We start from the raw sequence: 23,075 nt of genomic DNA on the forward strand, positions 1-23,075 counted from the left end.
TTTATTAATAAATAATCGTTATTTGTAGGGGTATTTGCGCCTCAAATAACTATTTCCGGCGCAAATTGGCGCAGCAATCTAGGTAGGATTTTTAATCTATACTTATTTTACTGTCGAAAAGTTTTAAAAACATGTGTCGGCACGCGATCTTTTAAGTGTTTTTTTTTTTTTTTTTGAGAAATAAAAAGACTTCTGTTGAATACATTTTTTTATTTTAAGAGATAGCATGTTACAATCTGTTACCAATACGCTCGTAAAATATCTTTGCAGTCGAATGCTACATACATGTGGACCTTATTAGATAAATTAAATTAAAGAATTAAAAGAGGATTTAAATACAAGAATTTAATTAAAGGATTAGTTATTAACAAATTAAACTAGTGGCACATTAGATTAGGACTTAAACTTAAATTAAAAAAAATGCATCTAAAATGTGTACAAACACCCCATAAAGATGGCTTACATCTCTGCCTTCACATCAGCAAGCGAAATTGACTTGTCATTTTATATTTGGCATATGAATATCCGGAAAAGATCGAGAGAGTGAAGGAAGGAGAGAGAAGGTGAAACAAAAAAAAAAGCAGACGAGAGCTAGTTGCTGAAAAAACCAGGAGACAGTTTCCAACCTTCGGAGAAGACGGATCAAAAGCAGAAGATATAAAGAAAACAAAAACGACTGTTAGCAGAAGTTACTGGAAGTACAGTTTTTCTAGTGCACGGTGGTGACGACCCAAGTACCAAATCTAGAGCTGCTTGGCTATATTCCAAATTTATAAAGGTTTTATTGCAGCTGCAACCATTACCTACAGCTTTATGATGGTCATATACAAGTCAAGTCATTGAACATTCTTATAGCTACCTACAAAACCCCTATAAAGCTAATAAAAAAAACCAACTGATGCTATTTTCACTTATGAAAGGTTTTATAATTGCCTTGAAGTATAAAAAAAAACAATGTTAATTGCCCTTAAAACCCAAAGATAAATCCTTATATTGCTATATAAGTAAGCGCAATAAAACCAGTTGGCCATGAAATAGTTATTTTAAAACAATTACAAGCATTCAGTTGCAACTTGTCAGAAGTGTAAATAAGCATTTTATTTTTACAACATAGAAAAGAATCAAAACTTTACGGTACTTCCAAGCGGAGCGCAAAAAAAAAATCAACAAAATAGTTAGAATGAGCCCGTTTATTTGTTACAGTCAGCCGCAAACCTTCGTGAATAACTCCAACCATGAAAAAAAAAGCCGCTGCATTTTCTGCGCGGATGTCACAAAGGAAGCTGTAAAGAGTGTGCCTCCTCACCATCCTGAACCATCTTCACTTCGAATGGACACATTGCTACACCAAAAATGGCTCATGAAGAGCAAATATATAATTATCTGGAGTTGGAGGATGATACTTACGCCAACTTGCGTCTCTTATCAGATTTACAGTCGTGGTTGGTCACAAAAATTCAACAATCAGCATTGAAGACTTTCTTTCCTTTTTTTAATACTCGCTTATCGGACATTCTGTCACGCGATCCTAGACCATTGATTAAAACGAGACAAGGCGACCCCGGCGTAGCGGTTAGCATCCATACCTCTCATGCCAAAGGCACGAGTTCAAACCTCACCCCCGGAAAAGTGACTATAACAAAAAAAAATTTATTAAAACTACCCTAGCAGTGGACCTTACAGAACTTGTGAATGGACAATATTGGCACCAAAGTGGCAAAACATTCCTCCTCCACCCCTTTAGTATTAAGAGCCCAAAAATGTGAACACATCGCTTTGTAAGGAAAACTCACTCTAGCGACTGCAATAAAAATCATTTTTCGCCTTCAATTTATTAAGGATTTTTTCAATACACATTTACGGGTGATGCGGTTAACGATGTCATGATGGATGATCGATGGTAATGAATTTTCAGCTGGCTGCTAGCATGGATTGACTGCCAAGGAATCGGTTGAACGACTTCTAACTTCTATAGAGTGCAGCTGACGGGGTTGCTGTATCTTTGCCACCATCTGCTGCTTTTCGGAACTAGCATGTTGGTTCAGAAGCTTTTCTTTTAATTGTGTTTCTACTACGTTTTGACGACTGTGTTATTTATTTGCAGTTTAATGTCTTACGATTCCCACTTCAATCACCTGTGTTCTTCACAGAAGTAGCTCGCAAATTGTTCAATTTTGCTCCACTGTGTGCCGCAGCAGATTAACCTGAAAAAAATTATAAGCCATACATCACTTAAAACTTAAACACTCCTTAAACCACAATTTCAAGCACCAGATAAAGAATAATACCATAGAGGTAACTCTAAGGCTAGTAGGTCCCGAAGAAACGTGCTCAATTTTTTGGCTCAGCTCTGGTACTATCTACGATCCCAAGCTAATCGATGCGCCCCTCGAAACAATGGAAAATCGACGAACCCCTCATTTTATCTGCCAAACTTTCATAGCGAATCAAAACAAACATAGTGTAGTAGTAGAATTTCGACTAGAATGGGGTACGTTAATCAATTTGCTTGGGACCAATAGTCAAGTAGTGGGCCAATTTAAAATCGTTAGTTCCCACCCGGATAATACTTACCGACAGCATTTAACATATGTCGTTTTAGTTTTGATTCAGTTCCAACCTGAATCAGGTATCAAGATAGGATCTTTTTGTTTACTAGCAAACGTTAGGGTGATCGTTCGTTTTTGTAACATGGCTCGGGTTAAGGTTTGCACTGACATAAAGTTCGGGTTCACACGGGTTGGAACTGAATCAAAAACAAAAATGACAGTAGAGATTGCTAAAGTGCGATTATGTCAGTGATTTGTTTTCATCAGGAAAACTTTACGCTGTGGAAACAAATTTCCTGATGCAAACATTTCGTGTATACGTATACGCGACGTAGTGTGAGTAAGAAAAACGTCAGCAATCTCTATAATTCTTCCGTTCTCGCTCGCATATTCATGGGGTGACACTTTCGAATCTTGGAATGGTGACAGTTCTAGGACAAAAAAGTTGAAATCACGCATAACTTTTCATAAAGATTAATGTACCATTCAAAACTTTCCCAAATGTTTGTAAAATTCATCGGTTGCACCCGAAGAATAGGCATATACATTTCCCCTCAAATTAAAAATGAATTGCTCTTGTAAAAACAAAATAGTGCTCGAAATAAAATCATGCATTATGCTTTTCTGTTCTGCTTTCATCCAATGTAAGCATTATACATTTGAAGAAATTGCACTTAGTGTTTTTCTTGCCTGCTGTCCTCTGTCGCCATATTATCATTATGAAAATGCAATTAGCGTTGGAATAAAATCCAAGAAATTTCAATAAAATATAAACAATAAATTCTTTTGGTTGCATCGCCAGGTGAATCCTAACCGAATACCCTACCCAACCCTCCAACTCCGTAGCACTTATGAGGGTGTCGCTAAGTCGGTGGCCTCTCGTTAAGTAAGTACTAGATCAACATTTCCTTCCCTATCCCTAGTTATGGTAAAGATGGGCGTGGCCGGGAATAGCGACAGTCATGCTTCTGTTACTCTTGTTTAGATTGGAACCAATGTTTACTCCCCAGCATTATTCCTGAAAGTAGTCTAACTGAGAATTTCAGAAGAGACGTGAGTGTCGCTAGTATCCAATCTACGAAGTATATCATAACAACGCTAACGCTAACGCTTAGTGATTCCTGACATAGTTCCCGGTAAATTAATCCGAAAGTGAGAATTTTTTCAAAGAAGAAAGTGTGATTTTCGGCATAATCGGAAGAAAAGATTAATCGGTGCGGTTGGCAATTCGAAAACCAATTAGCGCATAATCGTTACTTGGTCACGCATACCCGCTCACGTATTATCATCATCGAGTGTGAGCACCCGTCTCTACATCTACATCGTTCATCCATCATTGCGTGTATAGCTGAGTGCCGAGCATCAACCAAGCACACACACCAACGAAGGCCGCAGGCATACGCAGATTAGACCTGTGCGCCACCGCGCCACGCCGCCGCCGCCGACGATTTTCGTACGCCACCGCCGCCGGTGAAATTGAGTCGGCGCGCCGCCGCAGTAAAACCTTTCACACCGCCGAATAAATTTATGTCACGCCGATGAAAAATCTGTAGCAGCTTTTCGGTAAAATGCATCTTGAACGCGTTGAAATTAGATCTTGTGTGTGGTCCAGCGATTGTAATTTAGTTTTATGACATTTGTTCGCACTTTTTCGGTCTAGCACAGGGGAATGAATCATTCGGATCGGATTTACACCCAAGTGACAATCTAAATGCTTGGAAGATTTATTGTTATTTTATCATTGTTTTACCCTTGCAGCCTGTGGTAGCTCATAGTTTTCACAGTAGCTGTAAGGTGGTTCTGTATCACTACTTATAACTGAAGTATAAAACCAGAACAAAACATGCAATTATGTGTTATGGCATACTTTTCAGGACCTTGAAGCACTATTATACTTTCATTAAAGCCTCATTACAACTATCATCTATATCAGAGGCTCAAGATTCATAGATAAGAAAAATACTAAAACAAAAATAAAAAATACTCTGAAAATTTTTACCAATATAAAAAAAAACGTCGAAAATGAGTGCGTGAAAATTTAATCGAGTGCTTTCAGTGTTTTTGAACACGATGAAGACGATGAGACGATCGCCAATATGAAACTCCTGCAGCATTACAGTCATGGGCTTCCTCATTTAACATAAGGCACAGTGCGGTGAAGGAGCTCTTAAATATATTGAAAAAGCGGCTTTCCGATACACTTCCGAAAGATCCACGAACCCTACGCAGACAGTTTCACTAAATCCGATTTGAGATGGACAGTATTGGCATCACGGCTTTAAACTTTGTGTTGTAAAAGCTTTTAGTGGAGCCCATGAGCATTTTTTATCTATTGATTACAATAGAAATAGGAGGATCGCTTGGAATGTTGACTTTTTGACAGGTTGCCAAGGTTTTTGTTTTGCTTTTATTCGCTGTAACCTAATAAAACCAGCAAGCTAGCTATAGAGCTAACATATAACTCAACGCTCTCAAGTTGGACTAGGAAATGCTAAGATACAACCATTAGGTTTATGTTATGCTTTAGAATTCCAATCTAGGCGAATATGTTATATTGAGGCATTTTTTAAAAGCAGCAAGTTATAACGAAACAAATGTCGCCGTATGAGAAAATTTCACACAATATGATTAATTACGCTTTAATTAATAGGCGATAGCACACTTACATACATCTATGTATAATTAAATAATATGTAATTATGGTTATTGTTCAACAGTAATAACAGTTTTGAACTAAATATTTAGATAAACTTTTAATTATTCATTCATTTATGGTGCTAAAATAGACAAAATAAAAATATCCTTATATTTTGGGATTAATATGGGGCACTGAATTTGTGCTCCTATTTGGTATAATAAACACCATAAATATTGAACGACATGCCTTGAAGCATATATTGGTTCAAAATTGTAATAAAGTTGTCTTGTTTTCAATATACAACAATATCAGCATTGTTACGAACTGTCATTGATCATGATTTCACATCAAACATCGAAAGAATAAAACCACAATAAAATATTTCTCAATATTAACTATCATCCAAATAAATCCAACTTAAAACCTTAAAGGTTGTCAACATGTTTTGCGTATCATGTTTTATCAACTTCTTCAGTGGCGATTTATGCGGTTGTAACATAGTTTTGTGGTAGTCATCAAAGGTAGTTAAAACTTTCTGATCAGGAGGAGGTTTTATGCTTTCATTTTTAACAACCACGGGTAGAGTGTGATAAAACTGACATAAAACTTATGCTCCTAAGGTGGTTCGCATATCAAGTTTTAATCTGGGCTAATTGGCCAAGAAATAGTTTTATAGCGGTTGATAAGGGGATGTTAAAGCACAATGTGGTCGTCAGTGAAGGTTTAATAATTTGGTCATATGAACTACTATAAAACTTCAATAAAACAAACAATTGTTGCTTCGACTTAAAGGTGAATAAGTGACTATTATTAACAATACGTTGATACTAGAGCTTTTTTTATTTAATCTCTTACAGGTCTAAGTTGTGCGGGATTCTACGTACACCCGAAATACATCATCTTCAAATACATAAACAAAAAGTTATAAGACTACAATGCGTGTACATTCAAAACAAACACAACATTCAAACCACAGACAAATAGACATAACACTGGTAATTTGTTCATCGAACACGCATTTAACAGTCAATTTAAATGTTTTTAGTTGGTAGTACCGCCACCTGTGGCGCGCATAGTCAATAACCCTTGCATTTGATTTTACACACTATCGCCATCTGTTCAGCGTACTATTCATCACAGTTTACTAAACAGATGGCGGTAGTGTTTTAACGAAGATGTTTTATATTGAAAAATATACAATGTATTATGTCTGTTTGTTTGTTTTTAAACTTTTCTTAAACTTAATAAAAGGGTTGTAACACTTTGCCATCCGAATCCACCAACAAGCACTTGAGATACTTTTCTAAACAAATTCCGCATACACGGCCAATGAGAACGACTCGAAATTGAGTAAGAGTTACTCATATTTGAGTTCAGGTTACTCAAATTCGCGAAAACGTAGATTACTCATATAATGAGTATATTTTCCGACGCTTTTTCGAGGGCTCCAGGGGTCGATCGCATATCAGCAGAGATGCTCAAAGCTGACCCCCAGGCTAGCCGCACAAATGTTGCATCAACTATTCGTACTATCTGGGACACCGCGACTTTTCCGGCCGACTGGATGCAAGGCATCTTAGTGAAGGTTCCAAAGAAGGGAGATCTGACTGTGTGCGACAATTGGCGAGGCATCATGTTACTGTGTATTGTTCTCAAAGTTCTGTGCAAAGTTATCCTGAATCGGGTACAGGAGAAAATCGACGCGACTCTCCGACGGCAGCAGGCAGGATTCCGTGCCGAAAGATCTTGTATGGACCATATTGTCACGCTCCGCATCATCCTTGAGCAGGTCAATGAATTCCAAGAGTCCCTTTATTTGGTATTCATTGACTACGAAAAAGCTTTCGACCGTCTCAATCACGAGAATCTGTGGAGCGCCCTGAGTCGCAAGGGAGTCCCGGATAAAATCGTCAACCTCATCGAAGCGCAGTATGAAGCTTTCACGTGCAGAGTTCTGCATAACGGAGCCTTGTCCGACCCTATCCGGGTAGTCGCTGGTGTGAGACAAGGATGTATACTATCACCGCTACTGTCTCTCATCGTTATCAACGAGATCATGGTAGTTGCAATTGACCGTGTACCGAACCGTGGGCAGGTAATTTATTGTATAGAGATCCGAAATGATTTCCAGTGTGCATTGGTATGAATTTATTTATTGAGATCTATTTTCTGTAAAATTAAGAAGATTCCAGCAAATTCATTTGATTTCTGAAACAATCTTTTTTGTTAACTTGAATTATATTGGAGGCGCATTTAAAAAACGTACATAAAGGGTGATACGGTCAAAATTTGGTCAAGGGAAAACGCGTGTAAATCGGTGAAATCGTTTATTTAAAAAATCAAATTAAATTTCTTTTTCAAGTTCAATTAGTATAAAATTCAGGAAAAATATTCAGTTAGGCTTCCGCTTTTCCAAATCCGAATTGCCAGGCCTTTCGCTTGACCCCTGCCATCAGATTTTGTACAGCCACCTTGTCCACCTTCTTCGCCGCAGAAAGCCAGTTTGCCTTGAACTGCTGCTCGCCCTTAGCAGTTTTTTTGGTCTTCTTTAGGTTCCGCTTGACAATAGCCCAGTATTTCTCAATTGGGCGGAGCTCTGGCGTGTTGGGAGGGTTCTTGTCCTTGGGAACTACCTGCACGTTGTTGGCGGCGTACCACTCCATGGCCTTTTTACCGTCATGGCAAGATGCCAAATCCGGCCAAAACAGTACGGAACAACCGTGTTTCTTCAGGAAAGGCAGCAGACGTTTATTCAAACACTCTTTCACGTAAATTTCTTGGTTGACAGTCCCGGAAGCTATGAAAATGCTGCTTTTCAAGCCACAGGTACAGATGGCTTGCCAAATCAGATATTTCTTTGCGAACTTTGACAGTTTCATGTGCTTGAAAACATCTGCTACCTTTCCCCTTCCTTTTGCCGTATAAAACTCCTGTCCCGGAAGCTGCTTGTAGTCAGCTTTGACGTATGTTTCGTCGTCCATTACCACGCAGTCAAACTTCGTCAGCATCGTCGTGTACAGCCTCCGGGATCGCGCTTTGGCCGTCGTATTTTGTTTATCATCGCGATTTGGAGTCACTACCTTCTTGTAAGTCGATAGTCCGGCTCGTTTTTTGGCTCGATGCACGGTTGTAGACGATACACCCAGCTTATTTGCGGCATTTCGGAGAGAGAGGTTAGGGTTTCGCTTGAAACTACCGGAAACTCTCTTTGTCGTCTCAGCGGCTTCCGGTTTTCGATTTCCCCCCGATCCAGACTTCCTGGCTGTCGACAAACGTTCCCCCTTTAATTACATTTGTAACGGTTGATTTGGCAACTTTTAGCGATTTTGCCAACTTTGCGTGCGAGTAGCTCGGATTTTCGCGATGCGCGAGCAAAATTTTGATACGCTGCTCTTCTTGCTTGGACGGCATTTTGACAACTGAAGAGTGAATTCCAAAATCAAAATAGGAGCAACATTCTACACACACACACCTTCAAAATGAGGGGTGTTCAGGTTTTTTAAATGCAAAATTGAAAGAAATACGTCAAGTTGATATTGACCAAATTTTGACCGTATCACCCTTTACTATCCCAATGTACACGATAAAATTTCAAGGGCATATATTTTGGAACTTCTAAAAAGTCATATATTTATATAACACTCAAACCTATTTTTACAGCTAAAGATTTCCATATGAAAAAAAAAGTTTCAGCAGAACAGAACATCAACAAGCTAATTTATGGCGGTTGCTTTGAAGCAATAAAAATTAAATTGGATTTATAACTGATTTTCACCAAAGCGTAATAAAACTGATTGAATACAATACTACTCTTAAAGAGGTTTTAAGACAGCTTTATAGTGATTCTCAAACATGTTTTATAAACCTTATCAAGAGTGGTCCACTAAGCTGGAAGACGATCTTATTGCGGTTATCAAAAAGTTGTTCTGGAACTATTAATTTTAATGACAGTTTTATAAAATTGATCTAAAAAATCACTAATAGAGTGCAATAAAACAAGAAATGCTGCATGGGGAGCATCGTGCCATTGAATTACCGCACGCGTCGGGTGAGTGGTAGCCGAAGCCGTGGAGGTAAGGGTCTAGTGAGGTCTGGTGAGTCCACCCCCACTTGCTAGTGCCCAATATCCGCTGAGCTACCGCCCCGGAAGCGAGCACGAGGAACGTCGATAGGAATAGTTAAAGCATCGGACCAGGTCCCCGCCCGAAAGTCCGGAAGCTCAACAGAATATAAGGTAATCACGAACCCCTCTCTCTCTCTCTCTCTATCTATCTCTCTCTCTCTCTCTCTCTATCTCTCTCTATCTCTGTGAATTTGTCTACACAGACGCGTCGACGAAGAGCGGGGATTTCGGAATAGGACTTTATCTTCCGCAGTGGATTTGATCAGTACAAGCCAGGAAGTAAATATGCAGGCATCAGTTTGATTACCATCATAATTTTCGTAAGCTTGATTGAATTCTGGATTGCCTGTGCTGCCAACCTTACCATATTTTACTATCATCGCTATGTCCAAAAGCTCTGCATCTGTGAAGTTGATCAGTTTCCTTTTATTTATATCGACCATTCCTTCCGATGTTACAAACAAACGCTTATTTGCTCCCGATTGAATTTTGTTGTACTGCGAGACAGATAAATCGCTATCTATGATTGCCCTCTGATTTTTTTTTCCAAGAATCTCTAATTCTGGTTGTTCGCGAAGGTGTTATTTGAGCAGCTTCTTTAATAATTTCTGCCGTATCTTTTTGCTTTGCCTCTGGAAGCAATACTTGCATCTTTCGGGTAATTTGAAAGGTTTTTTGAAATATTCGGAGCAACGTCCTAAAACATTCTGCTTTGAGCAACCATGTGCATTCCATATTTTTAAAGTAGATACAAAGATTTCCAACATGTTTTTTTAAGCTACAACGCTAGAGACATCGGAATTGATTGCGTACGCTTCGAGAACGTGCTTGTGAACATTTTGAAGTTTCACCGTTGGCATGCCCTTCGTTTCAATTCAAAGTGAGAAGAGTCAAAGTTCATCCAATTCTATGTTTAAGAACAAGAGGCAACCAAAACATTATTATTAGCATTTAAATTTAACAAAGGAAATCCCTTCTTTGCATTTCGGTTCTTGAAATAATCACATACGCATCCCAAGTAGCATTTCTTGTTTTATTGCACTCTATTAGTGGGTTTTGAGATCAATTTTATAAAACCGTCAATAAAATTAATAGCTCCAGCACAACCTTTTGATAACCGCTATAAGATCGTCTTCCACTCTTGATAAGGTTTATAAAGCATGTTCGAAAATCACAATAAAGCTGTCTTAAAACCTTTTGTTAGAAGCCCCATACTCTACAAAAGGTTCTCATAGCCTCTTTAAGGGTAATATTGTAGTCAAGCAGTTTTATTACGCTTTGGTGAAATCAGTTATAAATACAATTTAATTTTTATTGCTTCAAAGCAACCGCCATAAATTAGCTTGTTGTTGTTCTGTTTTGCTGAATTTTTTTTTTTTCATATGGAAATCTTTAGCTGTAAAAATAGGTTTGAGTGTTGGTGTCAAGATCACCATGCAACCAATTTTGTTTCATGGCGACATTAGTGAACATCTTAAAGAAAATAGGGGAATTTACGTATTCTCGTCTATCTATGCAGCGTCTGCACTTCTACTAGCATTTTCTCAGCGCCACGCACATATATGATGTGTCTGTTTGTTTACATTAATCTGCTGCTTGCTTCTCTATCCATTCCAATCGACAGAATTTTTCAATACGTTTTGAAAGTGTTTTTACAACGCTCCAAACTTCTCAGGTGAGTGTGACTAATGTCGGCAGCCTCTTTTTCTTCGGCAACCTTCCCATTAGAACTGCGTGTTAACCAGCTGTTCTATTATCGGCAACTCGAAATCAACCCGATTTTGTAGTGCGTATGCTTTATTTGAAGAAAAATGTAGCATTACTGGATTGCTCGATCGTTCAAATATAATCAGATTGAAGCTGAAAGGCTAAACAATCGTTTGGACACATTCAGGGAAGTGCGTTGATGGGAAAACATAGTGAAATTAACGTTTAAATTTTGGTTGCCGAAAACAGTCAATGGGTGCCGAAGCCAACATTTACCCTATATGACTTTTTAGAAGTTTCAAAATATATGCGCTTGAAATTTTATCGTGTACATTGGGATAGTAGGGTAGAGAACTACTTCGGCCTAATCGCCCATTTTGGGCCTATCGAGCAGAAAACTTCAAATAAATCCATGATTTCAGAGTTAACAAGCCACTGGTGCGATTAGTACGATACTTTAGTTAATAAGCTACCGAACGAAGTCAATGAGAACGCCTGGTATTGAAGGTTTGCACACATTATTCCCAAAAACAAAAGAAGCGCTCCCACCGAATCAATTTTTATCTTCATCCTATACTGTCGCTCTTCGCATGTCGGTCCCATAGTTGTTTTTGTCAAAACTGAGTTTTTCAATGCAAATGGTAGATAATCACCCATATTTTCACAATACTGGATGAACTCAACATCTAACCCTTATTATTACGGTAGTTATTTTATTTATTATGCTTATTCATATTACACATGGATCTCGATTTTGGAAACACAGCTGTTTCATCTATGTTGCCAAAATCGAGACCTACACAAATCGAAAAAAAAATTCACTTGTGCTAAAATTACGTAATATAATTTAAAGAACTTCCTAACGTGTAGATTCATCACATTTAGCAGAATATAAAATAAAATGTGATTTTTGAACAATATCAGGAAATTTAAATCTTTATTTTTTAAATTATTTTATTTGTTATGCCTATTCCTATTATTGTTATTGCTTTTTTTTATTATTACAGTATAATTATTCTTATTCTCATTATTGTTATGCTTAGTGTTATATTCATTTTTCCAATTCTTATAATAATTGGGTTAAATGCCCTAGTGTACGTCATAGTAAGCGCAAACCACACTTAACCTCTTAACCACTTAACAAATAGTAGAATGTTTCAATCACCTTCTAAATGGATTTACCAATCGCACCGGTTGTTTACCAAAGGAGTAACAAATTGTTGTGATAATGATAAAATCCTTACACCCCTATTGGACGCCCATTCCGTCATACGGTTTCAATTCCGGCCGAACCCATTGAAATGCCATTGAAATCCATTCGGCACACGAGTGCAGGCTGAAAAAATGCTGTGGCTCGGCGCAATTGATTTTTTTTGAGAATAATGAATGTAAACATTCATTTTATGCGTTCTCATGATTATAAATTGTTTTGTAGCTTTTGAAGTAAACTGTCACACCAAGGGCTCGATTGATTCGGCAAATTTATTGATGATGATTTATTTGATGTTTCCGCTCGATATGACGGAAATGGCCGTTTAAGCCGTAGATGTTCCCTACCCTATCCTAATTTAATAAAAATCTACACCCCGATGCGAGCACGATGCCAGGAACAACATTTTGCCCCGCATCGGCTTCACGTCGGAGTGTCATTCTGATAGGAATATGCTCAAAAGCGAAAATCGACACCCCGATGCGCCATGCAAAATTTTGTTCCACATCGGAGTCACATGAGTGCTTCAAACCGAGCGAGAGCACGCTCTCGAGGTCTACAATTCCGATGTTTTGGTTGCAAATTAGCACGATACAAGGGGTCAAATCGGATTGTTTTATCGGGCTTACATCAGGCGCATAGTCCGATGCATCGGTTTCTTATCGGAGTTGCATCGGACCGACAATTCTTACTGGGTGGTTTCCGAACCATAGCAGCGATTTTATTCAGCGAAAGAATCAACTCTTCGAAAATTTCATTCAAGCGTACATCCCTGCAACGTTGGATGGTGCACTTCTGTACCCATCCGGAAGAAGGGGATCTTTTTCGGGAACGATTGCGCTTCCTGCTGTTCGAAATACGAAATGTTGTAAAACAGTATCGCAAACTATCTAACTGCTCACAATCCATCGGGAGAAAACCGCCTGGAAGAACCCTGGATACCACTGCGCAATTATCGAAAGATAAACAAACTTTGACGTTTAACTTTTTGCAGGCAACTTTGCCTCCATAAATGCTGCCATAAATCTGAACGGATTAGAATCAAGCAAAATGGCTTTAGATAAATACAAGTCAGCCTGCAAGTTTTCTTCATAAAAGCCATTTTAAAACCTTATAAATTTCTTAAGGATTTCTTGAAAGCAAAACAACTTTTTCACAAATGACCCATTTTTTTCCTCTGTTCGGGACCTTACACTACTGCGACCAGTAAATTGATCTATTGTAGTATATCCCGTGTCCTTAGTTTAGTGCATGTCGTATTACTCCATCACTATTGAGAAATGATGAAGTCTCGATGAACATTTCAAATGGTCCTATCTGCTTTGGTCGATTCTCTTCATCGACTTTCTCTTTCGTCAATAACTCAGCTGCAAAACCTTTCCCTGTTGTATTTGACGTTTTGGACGCTAGATAAGAACCTCCTTTATCAAACTATGTGGTAGAATTAGCGCGAAATCTGTTTGCATAGCAGTGGTTATGAAAAGAGAAAGTCGATGAAGAGAATCGATCAAAGCAGATAGGACCATTTGAAATGTTCATCGAGAAGTATTCGATTTTTTTTACAGTTGCCACTCTTGCATTTATCGCAAGGATCCGACTCTAATTGAAAGGTCCCGCTATTTATACCCTTCGGAGTGTTTTTTTTTTTTAATAATTCGTTTATTTTTCCAGGCTCATTTGCTGTAGCTTTGCGGAGCCGATATTCATTGTTTAGATAACAAAATTACTTAAAACTAACGTTAGTAAAGCGGGGGCCGATTACTCGCGGCTATCTCGAGGTTAGGGGTAACAAATTGTAACAAATGGATGGCAGGGTAGGGATTGTGAACACAAGGTTTGGAGAGCAATGTGCTCTTGATCTCGAACTAGGCGACACTCTGATGAAAAAGACAAACATGGGCGTACACCGATGGGTAGCTAACAACTTGGGAGAACACAAGATGACACTAACTTCTAAATCCTCAAAACCTATCCGTTTTAAAAACACATAAATTAAATTCAAATAGTCGAGGTCTCGGCTCGCCAAGACATCTCTAACGGGTATCGCGGGTTGTTTTCCTCGGGCCCTGAGGGATGTGGATAACTCAGATCTGGCAACACGGTGTAAGGTACACGACCAAACAACATGCTTGATATCGTGATAACCACTGCCACACGCACATAAATTGCTGCCTGAGAGCCCAATTCGATAGAAGTGCGAGTCTAACGAGCAGTGATTGGACATAAGCCTTGATATAACGCGTATAAAGTCACGGCTCATGTCCAACCCTTTGAACCATGGTTTGTTCGACACCTGTGGGAGAATGGAATGTAACCATCTTCCCAATTCACCATCATTCCATTTTTGTTGCCATGATGCTGTAACTGTGCAGGATGATGCTTCCTAGAAAAACAACCAACTCAGTTTTCTCCGGAGAGAATTCGATACCCAGCTTCATAGCCCAAGTAGACAAATTGTCTAAGGTATCTTGCAATGGTCCTTGCAGGTCCGGTGCACTTGGCTCTATAACGGACACAACGCCGTCATCTGCAAGCTGCCTTAGCGAGCAATTTTCATCAAGACAACCATCAATGTCTTATACATAAAAATTATAAAGAAGGGGGCTTAAACATGAGCCCTGGGGGAGACCCATGTAACTAATTCGCGAAGTTGTCGAGTTTCCATGAGAAAAGCTCATATATTTCTCAGACAACAAGTTGCTCATATAGTTGTTCATAATTGGTGAAAGCCCACTATCGTGGAGTTTATCCGAAAGGACATCGATACAAACAGAATCAAAAGTCCCCTTAATGTCCAAGAAAACTGAACCCATTTGCTGTTTTTGCGCATAGGCCAGTTGAATTTCAGTTGAAAGCAACGCAAGACAGTCGCTCGTTCCTTTGCCTCTCTGAAATCCAAATTGCGTTTCTGAAAGTAAACCATTCGACTCGACCCATTTGTCTTAACGAAAAAGAATTATTTTCTCCAACAATTTCCGTATACAGGACAGCATCGCGATGGGACGGTACGAGTTATAATCCGACGCGGGTTTACCGGGTTTTCGAATGGCGATAACTCTTACTTGCCTCCAATCATCCGGAACAATGTTGTGCTCCAGAAATTGATTGAATAAGTTCAACAAGCGTCTCTTCGCGACGTCTGGAAGATTTTTGAGCAAGTTGAACTTGATTCTATCCATTCCTGGAGCTGAGGTGTTACATGAGAGGAGAGCAAGTGATAATTCCACCATCGAAAACGGAGAATCTATTTCGTTACTACCCGACGGACTATCACGAACGTTGGTTTGAACCGACACCGAATCCTGGCATACTTTCCGCGCGAAAATGAATATCCAACTGTCTGAGTACTCCTTGTCTTCGTTGACCGGTGATGACGCGTTTCGCATTCTCCTGCCGACATTCCAGAGCGTTCTCATGGAAGTCTCTCGACGAACCGACGAATCGACGAACCGACGCCAGTAACCGCGTTTTTTGGCTTTAATCAAGCTCTTAAAAGTTTTCTCGAGGTCGGTGTTCCGCTCGAAGTCCCCGACCTTACCGTGTTTGCGGAAGCGTTCAAACGCGGCGGACTTCTCGCTGTTTGCGTCGGTGCAATCCTTATCCCACCACGGAGGTCGTTTGCGAACGGAAACACCCGGAACGCGTTTCGTCTGTGCTTGAAGAGCGCAGTCAACGATAAGTCGCGATAAAAAGGAGTACTCGTCCAGCGGAGGGAGTATCTCAACCGATTCAGTACCACCGAGAACCGTGGCCGCAAATTTTTGCCAGTCGATATTTTTCGTGAGGTCGTACGCGATGTCAACCGAGCGAGTGGAAGATGAACCATTGGTAATAGAAATTTTGATTGGCAAGTGGTCACTACCGTAGGGATCTTGAATTACTTTCCACGAGCAATCCACGATAGTGAGCTCGAACTGAGGGAGAGGTCTAATCTATTTTCTCTTGCTGGAGGTTTGGCCACTCGTGTTACTTCTCCAGTGTTTAGAATTGTCATATTGAAGTTATCGCAAAGGTCGTATATCAGGGTTGAGCGGTTGTCATCGTACAGTTCCGCCCAGCCTGTACCGTGGGAGTTAAAATCTCCTAAGATCAACCGAGGCTCAGAAAAAGCTGAGCAGATATCTGAGAGACCTTGGCGAGAAATCACAGTTCTTGGAGGAAGATATACTAGCGTTAGCGTTGTTATGATATACTTCGAAGATTGGATACTAGCGACACTCATGTCTCTTCTGAAATTCTCAGTTAGACTACTTTCAGGAATAATGCTGAGGAGTAAACATTGGTTCCAATCTAAACAAGAGTAACAGAAGCATGACTGTCGCTATTCCCGGCCACGCCCATCTTTACCATAACTAGGGATAGGGAAGGAAATGTTGATGTAGTACTTACTTGACGAGAGGCCACCGACTTAGCGACACCCTCATAAGTGCTACGGAGTTGGAGGGTTGGGTAGGGTATTCGGTTAGGATTCACCTCAAGTTGGCGATGCAACCAAAAGTATGTATTGTTTATTTGTTGTTTATTTAATCTTTCGATAGCCGGCTATCGAAAGAACACATTAATTTTGTTTAGTGATAATGAATTTTAAGAGTCATGACTGAGAGCTTGGGATTAAACCCATGATTTTCTGCTCAGTAAGCAAAAACGATCGAGCATCTCAGAACCATAACGCTTCGCGACAATATAGGACTACGTTTTCGCTTGATATGCAAATAGTTTTCGAGGTTAATGTTCAATATCAAATAACAAATGATGGTGGTGATTTTTTATTTATTTATTATTTATCCCTCCAGGGTCATCGAGCATCTCATAATCCACAGCGCTTTGCGTCAAAGTACGAATATATGGATGAACTATCTATTATTGAATAACTATTATTTACGATAATTACATGAAATAAATAAAATATAAACTACAAACAAAACGTGACTGCTAAAATCTCAAAAAGATATTCTCACAAATATATTTCACGCCACCAGGAATCTCAAAACCATTAGACGTTATAATGATACCCTGCACATGTTAGACACAAGAAGAGGCCAAAAAGCAAGCGTCCGACACACAAAACCCGTCAAATCCACTTGCAGTCACAATCAACGATTCTACGAATCGCGAGCGCTCACGAATCATAAAACCGCTGACTGCGACACTCTGAAAGCGAAATTGACAGGCTCTATGTGTCAAACACCCGCCCTCCAATCTCATCCCGCATCCAACAACACAAATCTCCATTACAACATCTAACGACCGAAAATCACTCATCTATAGCAAGTGAGTGGAAGCAACCCTGCATGCAACCATTCTTCATGATACACTTTTTCTGTCTATCTTTCTATTAGGCCTGTGGACATGCGTTAGCTTCGAAACTTCTAACCAAACTGGGTAAATTTTCAGATCACAAAAAAAAAAAAAAAAAACTAAATATTGATTATTTTACGCAAAAACGAGCAAGTAATATTAAATCTCTTGTATCATATGCTAATGCAAATTGACTGTAACAAAAATGATATGCTTAAATAAAATAAAATATTAATAAAACTATATGCAAAATTTACTAGAAGATCATTACTCTATTGGTGAGAAGTTTTTAATAAGCCCTCCCAGTTCCTCTGTATACAGAACAAATCTGATACTATAATCAGAATTGCTCAGTCTGCATAAAGCAGCCGATTTCATCAAGGAAGTTCTATTAACAACCAAGAATTAATCGTTTGAGGCATACTGAAGCATTAAGAAGGTGATATGTGTCACTATAGGAAATCATTATCGTTGCAAATATAAAGAAATTAAACATAACCCTTTGCTTCAGTACCGTCAACCTCCATGTCCATGGGGAGGGACAGTTCTTGGAGGAAGATATACTGAGGCAATACTGAGGTTTTTACCTCGAATATTTACCTGACATGCGACAACTTCAATGCCTGTCACCGAAGGCAGATCGATTCTATGAAAGGAATGGAGCTTATTAATCCCGAGAAGCACCTCTCCATACGAATCTGCTCGATCAAGGCGAATAATGTTATAATCGTGGAAAGGGAGATCGGTGTCTGAAGAAAGCCATGTTTCACAAAGAGCAAATGTTGTGAACTAAAAATTTGAATGTGTCAAGTTTCGGTATAAGACTTCTACAGTTCCACTGAAGAACAGAGATCATATCCCCGACCTCATTCGGAAAATTATCCATCAAAGGATATGATCGATGCAAGGAAGGACCACCTAGAAGCTAGTTGCTTCATAGGAGTTTTCACGAATGGAAGCACTAAATTAATTATTTTCCGAGTTGAGTCAGAGACGTTGAATATATTGAAGATGCTCTCCACAATTCCAGAAAACGTGAACATGGCATCATGTTCTTGCTGATTATTCAGCTGTTTTTCTGGCTAGAAAAAAAGGGATATCTGTGATTTTAGATGATCCCGGAAGTGGCGGAAAGTCCTTCTTTTGACAAGATTTGAATCCCGGTGGTGGGGGTTTCGGTACATTTCCGCTACCTCTTAAATTTGTCAAGGTAGGTTGAGAGTCCATACGAGAGGTCTTACGGGGATTTTGAGTGACGTTTTTTTTTTTAATCGCTTTCTCGTGTTGCCTTTAAAGACAAAGGGACTACCTTCACCAACCTCTGAGTCAGAGCCCTGATCATCATCTGGCAAAATGGAGTATGTGTTTTTGCTTTTTGGGGTGGTTTGGGAAGATGTAGCGGTGTTTTTTAAGAGTTCTGCAAGTGACCTCTTGGAGCGAGCTTGCAAAGACCGCTTAAGTTTTTCTCCCTGCTATTTGTACTTCGGGCAATCAACCAAAGCATGCAGAGTATCCTTGCAGTAAACACATTTTGGGGTAGCCCGGCAAGGACCATCTGCATGCAGCTCGCCGCATTGATCGCAGCTCGGTTTGTTGGAGCAGAAGTCAGCGGTGTAACCAAGTTGCTTGCATTTTGAGCAGTTCATTACCCGCGGTACAAACAAGCGTACAGGCAGTCGAACCTTCCCAATTACGAAAAAAAAACTTTTTCAGGAAAAAACAAAAAGGTGTCAGAAAAGTTAATCAACACTATAAGGAGATTAATCAGATTGCAAAAAAAAAATCACAAGTGAAAAAGAAAAAGAAAAAAATGAAAACTTTTTCAGGAAAAAAACAAAAAGGTGTCAGCAAAGTTAATCAACGCTGTATGGAGATTAATCAGGTTGCGGAGAACGGAAGATAACCGTTTGTTACTTAACTCTCCACACAAGCGCACGGAGTGTGGCTGATGACGATGATCTACTGATGTGAGGATGATGGTGATGATCGTTCTATTGTTGCCCTCGAGTGTTTGCAACAAAGCACCGGCTGGTGAACTCGATGACCTTGATGTTGCAGTGGCGTGATGCGATGAAATTTGTTGGCTAAAGATGAACAGCTCATCTGCCGGACTCGGCCGGAAATGACTGCTTCCTTTCTCGAACGGTTGTGCGGCAAACGCAATTCCGCCATGCTCACTACACTTTTGTATACTATAACACCACTCAGTGTGAAAGCGGATTGAAAAAAAAACCTCAATAGGGAAAAAAAAACTAGTACTGATAACGGAGTGCAAGCAACACTAGACCGAAACAGGCAAACGTACGATGCGGAATCCTTCGGAGTGTTGAAACACCCTCCAAAGGCGCCCCCTCTGTCAGTCAAAATTGGATTCCTTAGCAACAAAATTAAGGTATGACACTGATAATAACCAAGCATCAGAACCCTAGTCTTAACCACTTCAAACTAGGGAACAACGAATAGAAGATTAGGAATCACATAGATGAAGACAACTAACTCATTTTTTTCCTTGTTTCAAGATCATCCTCGGTAGACAAAGCCGAGTCTTGTCACTATAAACAAGGCATAAAAAGTAACAAGGACACATCTTAGATTACTGAAAAATAGGCTGCAAGTCACTTTTATTTTATTTTGACACATATATATTGATTTAGTTTTGGAAGGAAAATATACTCTTCGAAACTAATCACGAGAAATTTTTTTTTATCCTTAATCAATAATTTAGGGTGGAAAGTTAATCTGGCTGAAATTTTATATTCAAATATCGGTTCAATTTAAATTTTGATGTGGCTTCTTTAGTTTAGAGAGTATTTCACTAAGTTTATTTTCTATATCAAGTGCATTTTGAACTTTTCGTGGGCGTGACTCTCCAGACATCCTGAAATGGGTTACTGAATCTACAATAGAGCTATCACCTTCTAACTCCCGGACTAAAGCTGTCTACAATGACCATAAATGCGACATTGTAGAGAGAGTTCTTCCATAATAACACTGCCGGCCAGTGGGGGTTAGATGGAATACACACACACATACACACACAAGAACCAGTGTTCGAAATGCCAACATACACACTTAGAAATTATTACCGACTTCGGTAAAACTTTGACCGTCATTTCAAAAGCTGTTTCACTAAATTTGAATTTCAACACAGCCTTGTTTAAATAATTGAGTCTTGCCATTGTGGTGAAGTTTCCCTTGTTTTGAAGCCTTAAAACTAATGAATTAAAATGGCTAATTTTTACCGAACAGTTCAGCTGTTGAAAGTTCGGTATAATTTACCGAAGTCGGTGATAATCTCTTAGTGTGTAGACTAGTCCTTTTGTAGTATTGTCGAAAGATAGAAGCAAAATTTACTCACATGGGTCAAGTTTTGAGAACAAAACTGTCACGGAGCTCCAGCTTAAACCATAAAAAAAAACTGCGAAACGTATTTGTTCCCAAAATTAAATCAACTTGTGCTTTGCAAGAATAATAAATAAACAATAAACTGAAATGCATTCGAGTTATTGTATTTTTGAGTTAATTGTTTATTTCATATTAAACATTTTATAATATGGTAAATTGGCTATGTTTATGACTTCTTGGTAAGATATCTATCTATCTATATATATATATATAAAAATGAATTTCTGTCTGTCTGTCTGACCCTTATAGACTCGGAAACTACTGAACCGATTGGCGTGAAAATTTGTATACAGGGGTTTTTGGGGCCGTGGAAGGTTCTTATGATGGTTTGAGACCCTTCCCCCTTCTGTAAGGGGGGGGGCTCCCATACAAATGAAACAGAAATTTCTGCATAACTCGAGAACTAATCAAGCAAATGGAACCAAATTAGGCATGTGGGGGCGAGTGTGAGGGTATAAGGAGATAATCATAGGGGGTAGCCCCTTAGATAATAGGGGGGGGGGGGGCTACGTACAATATAGCATGCTTTTTTTTAAATCGGCGCATAAAATCAAGCTAATATTGAATCCCGAGCAAGACCGGGCACACTCAGCTAGTATAAAATAAAGTCATCATCTTTACAGGCCATCATAGGTCTTTTGAAGTGTTTATAGGTTTACACTGAACAGTTTTGAAAGTTTCATTTATCGTGAAGACGCTTAAAATGTTCATTAATTAAAATAAACGTTTGTAGTGTTAAGAGAATATCATTAAAACATACATTGAACAGTCCTTATTTTTTAAGCATTGAGCAATCAGAAAAAATATAGTGAAAGTTGATAAATCTGGTGAACATAGAGATAAGGTAGTAATTGCTTTTGTAAACAAACAAGTCATTTGCCGATTTCTCGCTAATTAAAGCTCAATCTAAAACACTAATAATAAAACAGGTAGATAATTGATTCCTTTGTCATTTGGTATAGTTTGTATGGGAGATTGCGCTTTTATTCGCGAGAAATCAGCGACTCCGGCGTAGTGGTTAGCATCCATACCTCTCACGCCAAAGTAACGAGTTCAAATCTAATCTCCGGACAAGTCACGAATCACCCAAGAGAATTAAAATTGGTATAATAAAAAAGTCACATGGTAATTAAAAAAAACATTGGGTAGTCATATAAACCACAATTGCCATTATATTATAAGAGTCAGATGATTCCTGGGAAGTGATTAATTTTTAAAGAGCTCAACAGCTATCGTTGGAAGCTATTTGGAGCATCCAAAGTTTCATTGACAACAATATTTCAACGTAAAAGGGGACTGTTCACTTTATAAAAACGGACACCGATAAAAGGCCATAACATTTTCATTTGTTTTCATATTGTTTATTCTAGATATGTGAAGATTATGGTCCAAACAAAATTATTTTTGTTTTCCTTGATTTGTTTTCCGTCGATCTTGTTTTCCGTCGATATTGACCCATCAACTTACCATAAAAGAAAAATGCAATTTGCATCAGCCTAAGCGGTATAAGAAAAATATATTCTGGATTTTCATGCAGATTTGTGGATAAATAAATTAAGGTGTGTCGTTTCCACTGTATACCCCTGATAAATTAGTGGTAACACGGTATATCTCTGATGGAAAATATTATCTTAAAAGATCAGTATCGCTGAAACTTCCAACAAATGAATGTTTAAAGCCTTCCTTTTAATTTTAGGGCTAATTTCAAAATGTTCTATCGAGGGATCTAGAACAACAAAAAAAACAATGTATTTTCGTGTGACGGGCAACGAGACTTACCCAAAGAATGAGTCACTTTTCCTCAGTAGTATGTAGAAATTTCTAAAAATTAGGTTACTCAGTACTCAATTACTGGTCAACAATTGTTATGCAAGAATGCATTAAAGGCATGATTTAATCAATTAAACAATAAGAGATCTTCAGAATAATAACTAATCAACCAGAAGAATTTCCAAGATAGCCAGGGATTATTATACGGAGTTTTGATTAATTAAGTGTCTTTGAAATAATTATTAGACAACCTACTTTCTTGCATGAATATCTTAAAGACATGATTTGATCTATTGAACAATTAGAAATCTACATAATAATATCTTATCAACCAGAAGAGTAGACAAAATACCCAGAGTATATTATACAGGTATT

At 38.7% G+C, this 23,075-nt stretch overlaps 1 protein-coding gene across 1 annotated transcript in view; it reads right to left on the reverse strand.

The window, feature by feature from the left end:
• The window catches only part of LOC135715532 (uncharacterized), a 46,393-nt gene that overhangs the window by 1,109 nt on the left and 22,209 nt on the right, over positions 1-23,075 (reverse strand). The window lies entirely within an intron of this gene.

Source organism: Ochlerotatus camptorhynchus, unplaced genomic scaffold (assembly GCF_037179485.1).
Source record: "Ochlerotatus camptorhynchus isolate MF236.1 unplaced genomic scaffold, CSIRO-AGI_Acam_v1.1 ptg000942l, whole genome shotgun sequence".
Classification (NCBI taxonomy): domain Eukaryota; kingdom Metazoa; phylum Arthropoda; class Insecta; order Diptera; family Culicidae; genus Ochlerotatus; species Ochlerotatus camptorhynchus.